Source organism: Camelina sativa, chromosome 15 (genome assembly GCF_000633955.1).
Source record: "Camelina sativa cultivar DH55 chromosome 15, Cs, whole genome shotgun sequence".
Lineage (NCBI taxonomy): Eukaryota > Viridiplantae > Streptophyta > Magnoliopsida > Brassicales > Brassicaceae > Camelina > Camelina sativa.
This window is the reverse complement of record NC_025699.1, coordinates 18,440,127-18,445,812: the sequence shown is the minus strand read 5'-3', so window position 1 is coordinate 18,445,812 and position 5,686 is coordinate 18,440,127.

Here is a 5,686-nt window from a genome sequence, read left to right as displayed (position 1 = left end):
CTTATAGTTTCAATTTATTGGTTATTAATTCCACCTTCAAAGTAACATACTTTACCATGCCGATAAATTTAACAAAAGGCATTTTTATTTTTTTTTCTATAAACTCATTGAAAGAAAAAAATTGAAAAAAATCACCTTCTGTGACTCTGACCAAAAACAGAAAAGGAAAAATTAGTGTGTATTGAAGAGGCAATTTCTTTAACCTTCGTCTTCCACATTATCAAATCCAACAGAGACATCAATAATTTACAGAATCCAGTGAGTATATAACACTATGTTCCAAGGTAAGCAATCTTAATTTTTTGTTTTTATTTAATGTGGTTTTGGGTTTTATATTGGGTGTTAATTCTTGTTTTATAAATCCATTTTTCTTGGAAATAATCAATGTACCCAAAAGCAAGGGTCACCATCGTTGATCAAGTTAAGTAAGTTTTCATATTATCTGGTTTTTCTAGGAGATGTAATTTATTTTTAAAAATTGATAATATGATCAAAACCCCGAAATCTAAATCGGAACCTCGTCATCCGATTATATAATTTTCTTCATACTTACTTAACACCTAAATATATATCTTGAAAATAAATACTCTACACTTTCAACATTCAATTTCTAACTCTAGATAATTTCCTTATTAAATCTATGGCCAACCTGTTTTAGAAAAATCTCAAGAAATTTTAGCTCCCAACATAGATTATGAAAGATAATATAATGTTAGTCGAAATAAATAAAGATTTAAAGAATGTATAATGTTACATGACTGCCTCTCGCAAATCATATAAACTTAGACAAACTGGTTTCATGTAAGAGGCATAATCCACCATTAATCATCATTGACGCCTTGAACAGTAGTTATCTATAAATAAGATAAGCGAGAATAAACTAAAGCAATAGAAAGTAAACTCATGTGTTCTATACATATTGTAATAGTTAAAAAAAATGTATACCTAAGTAATGTAAGAGACTCGAAGTCCATAAATTGCTTATATGTTTTGAAAAACTTCTTTACCAAAGATTAGCACCTTAGCCATTATTTGAAAGTCACTCTTGATATAAGAACATAAAGCTGTCCATGTGGAAAACATTGCAATTTCATACAATCACATAGTAAATTATTAGAATTAATTGTAATCATATACAGTCAAACCTCTATAAATTAATACTCGGTAAATTAATACTCTCTGTAAATTAATAAATTTCTTCAGTCCCAAGTTGGGACCAGTGTAATTTTGGACAAAATTCGATAATATAATAAAATAATAACTTTTTTGAAAATCCTTTGTAAATATATGGTCCCAACAATAGTATAAATTAATAATTATATAAAATTATCAAAATACATGTATATATATGAACATTAAATTTTGTTAGACCTCATTTCTAATATTTTTACTATATCAAAAACTTTTAGTTTTCTCTTCAAAACATGAGAATTGTTGTTTTCCTTGTAATTGATTATATAAAAATATTATATATAACAATTAAATCTTAGTTTTAAATTTTTTTTTTAAAAAAAAATTACCAAATATGGACAATGTCTCTATAAATTAATAATTATTAATTTATCGATAAAATAAAACCACTATAATTTAATAATTTCTGTAGTCCCAACATNCGATATTGTTGGTAATTTTTAAAGTTTGGTATAGTTTCTTACATTGTGTCATTGTTTTATTTAATTTTATATATTTAGGAAAGCTTTAATTTTAAATGATTTCGGTAGATGATTCTCTTTATTGATTTTGTAATAAATTGGAGATATGCAAATTGGTAATTCGCGTGATTATAGGGACATAAGTATTGTATGTTTCTCATTATTGTTGCTATTCGTAGAAATTATAGGAATTATAGTAGTCAATATTTGTTATTTAAAGAATGCTGTTTTTAGAATATTGTATTTAATGTAATTAGGCCACTNGAATGCTGTTTTTGGAATATTGTATTTAATGTAATTAGGCCACTTAATATTTGCATATTGGATATTGATTTTGATGGGCCGCTCGTTTACCATTTTTTATGTCTTATTTATGGGCCAGATGTTTTTCGATTGAATGATATCTTGTTTGGTGACGGAAATAAGTATTGTTACTCTAAACACACAAAACACAATCGAACTAACAAAAACAGAGTGACAATACGATCCGCGTGTTTTGACTTATAAATTTACTTCTATGTCCTTTTTATCTTGTGTGCTTTTTAATTTATTCAGGGTCATTTTATGTCATATATTCTTATGTTTCATTTTTGTCTTCAAATAGTACTTCCCTTTTAATAGTATAGATGATTCATATAGAGACGCCGGAGACGCGGAACTCAAGAATTCAACATCACCAGTTAATTGTTGACTTTAGTTACAAATTAGATTCTGAATCACGTTTGAATGTTGTTTGAATCAGCACCTTAGCAAATAGAAATTTAATATCATGGATAATCGAAAAAAATATCATTGTTGTTAGCTTTTAAAATCGACAAACCGATATGTAGATATGCGATTTAGTGTCTTGTTCCTGCTGTGCTTGTGTGGACTTGACTGTTGTGGCCACGAAGGCGGCTATGGTGTGTCATTGGTTTCAAGATTTTTGCTTCATTTGTAGTTTATTCTTTTTTTTTCGTTGGCAAGTATTGTTGGTTCTAAGTATTGTTGTCGGTCCTAAATTAAGAAATTTCAATTTTTTTATGTTTCCCTTGTCCAATTTCAATGGATGCTTGCAAATTCAATTCAGGCTTAAAGAGGTTTTTTTTTTTTTTTTGAGTTTGTCTTGTGTCTAATTCATCTGTTATAATATCTGCAATTTGGGATATCATTATTCTCCATCTCTTCTTTTTTCTAGTCGCTGCGACTTAAATCTTAGGATTTTAGAGTTGCCAAATTTATTTATGACACCACCCATGCCTTAAATTAGAAGTAGCGATCGTCGCTGGTTTTGAATCCATTGATTCAGATCTACGAAGAAGACGTTTAAAGAATAATTATCAACATAAAAAAAATTAATTAGAAATTTGCAAAATTTATATTTTTATCCTTGAAAATGCTCATATTTACAATATATAGTTGTCTAGAAAACCGTCGCCGGGTGGAGTCGCACGACAAGAAAAAAGAACAAGGCCATCATCTATAATTTTTTTAAAAATTTCAAAAGGTATTTAAAAGGTTTTGTTTGGCCATGTTGCATCACCTTTTAGTTGTGAGGTAATCGAATCCAGATATATTTACATAATTTGTGTTATAGGATTACTATTGGATGTATTAGAACAATAAAGTGTTATATAGAGATTAATCATAAGACTTATGATATAGAGATTAAACGGTGACAAAATAACAAAGATTTATGCAATAGAGATTAACCTCTAGAAATAACAAACAGGATAACCGATGGAGATATCATTAAAAACAACATCATATGTTTTGGTTTCGAGATCTAGTTCCACCAGTGCTTCCCTTTGCTCACGAGAGTAAAACAACAACTTCTTCTTCTTCTTCTTCCCATCAAAAACTGCTAGTGGCAAGGGCGCACATATGTGATGACCAAACCATTGAGAAGAAGTTGTAGCCAGATCAATAGAACACATTTTGTGCCATGTCTTATTGGCTGAATTTAGTGACCATATCACTTGATTGGGCCACTTCATCTCAGAAATGCACAAGCGGTTGTCAAGGTCGCACATAACGATATCGAAATCATCAACATTGGAAGATAAAAAGATAAAATTTTGGTTTCCTCGCATCGGTGAACCAATGAAGCGACCAATCTACATAGACATGCTTGGGGCAAGCAACAATCCGATGAGGAGCAGTGGGAGAAACATACCTTCAAGCGTTGGTGCTAAAATAGAAAACCTCGCAGGTAGTAGCGTTGTCTAGGCCAATCTTTGAAGATTTGTATAACCAAACGGGCTTGTATGTTCCCATGATTTTGTCTTTACCAAATCCAGGATTAGAGACCATGTAATCAAGCTCGTCGAAACTACTCCTAAGTCGAGAATGAGTTGTTGTAAGCTACAGAGAGGGAGAGGCCAATAGCATCTAGTGGTTGGGTGATAAACCATACTAGGTTTACGTGAGGAGGAAGGCTGCACATGCAGAATTGGTTAAAGGCGCGTGAGAAGAATATTTGGAGTCAGCCGTCAGATGCAGATATTTTGTGAAGAGAAGGATGATGGGAACACGTGTAAGCTTTATCCAAATATCTACAGCCTGCATATGCTTATTTAAGGAAGAATACATTGTATCTGGCTTCTTATGCAAGATTTATGTACAACTTCTCCTGCCTAGTATTTGAGGGTAAGTGATTAAGATAAGATGATGATCTAATCATATACTTGTATATCGATTGAGCTAAATACTAAGAGATTTCTGTTTTCAGTCGATATGAGCCAACATAGAGAGGTACTGACTATACTTGATAGAGGTATCGGCCTGTTTGAAACAATCGCACCAGAAGTTGCTCAAAAAGATGCGGTCTTTGTCAGAAACAATCGCAGCTGGGAATCCATGTAGACGCACCACCTCTTAAATGAACTTGTGAGCAACATCCGTGGCAATGAAGGGGTGGCGCAGACCCAAAAAATGATGTTAAAATATCTGCAGCCTGCACATGCTTATTTAAGGAAGAATACATTGTATATTTGTATATGGCTTCTTACGCAAGATTGATGTACAATTTCTCCTGCACGGGATTTAAGGGTAAGTGATTTAGATAAGATGATGATCTAATCACATACTTGTATATCGATTGAGCTAGATACTAAGAGATTTCTGTTTTCAGTCTTATCATTGGGTTGACCACAAAACCGGGTTTGCTGTGACGGTAGAGAAAAGCGAGACCGTCACAACTATTATAGGGAACAAAGAATCGAGTGTTATCCGTCTCCCAAGAAGTAGGGATATTGACCGATGATGATGAACCCAACACCAGTGTACTTAGAGATTCTACAACTGGGTAATGAATACATCATCCGGATATAAAGAGACCATGAGAACGTCTTGATTACCTGAATGGTGATGATATGTCAGCTACTCAGCTATCTTCGTTGGAAGAATGGAGAGTCGATCCTTGATTTCTATTGTTCCGGTACACCCTTTGAATCTCATCAGAGAATCCACATCAAATCTCTCTAGGATACGCTCTACGACATCTTGGGGGCAGCTGTTCCAATATACTCGAGCAGCGTTGTTTTTTTGACATTTTTGTCATTGTTGAGAGCAAACCGATCGACCTTGATGATAAAAGTGATTATCAAAGACTAAAGAGGTTTATTTAAATAAAACTCAAAAAATAAACAGGAAAACAAAAACCTTCGAAGGAAAAAAAAAAAGCAAAAATCAACAGTTTCCTTTTCCTCAAGAAAACAGAAACACGGCGACACAAAATCATTTACCAAAAAGTTCATATTATTAGTATCTTCTTATGACATATCATTAGTACATTTTTTTTATACTATCACAAATAAAACTTAGGGGAATATACTGAAATCATGATTCTGGAGGATTTTATGATATTTAGGAAATTTGGAATTTTGATAGATTATAGAGAAGTTGGAAAAAAAATTATTTTCCAATACCAAATAGTTAGAAAATTCAAAATTTAAACCAAACCGAATGTCAGATTGTATTGAGAGTGGTATGGTTCCGTAATAAAACCTAAAAACTAAGGGCAATCAAAACACGTGTACTATATTATAAACACT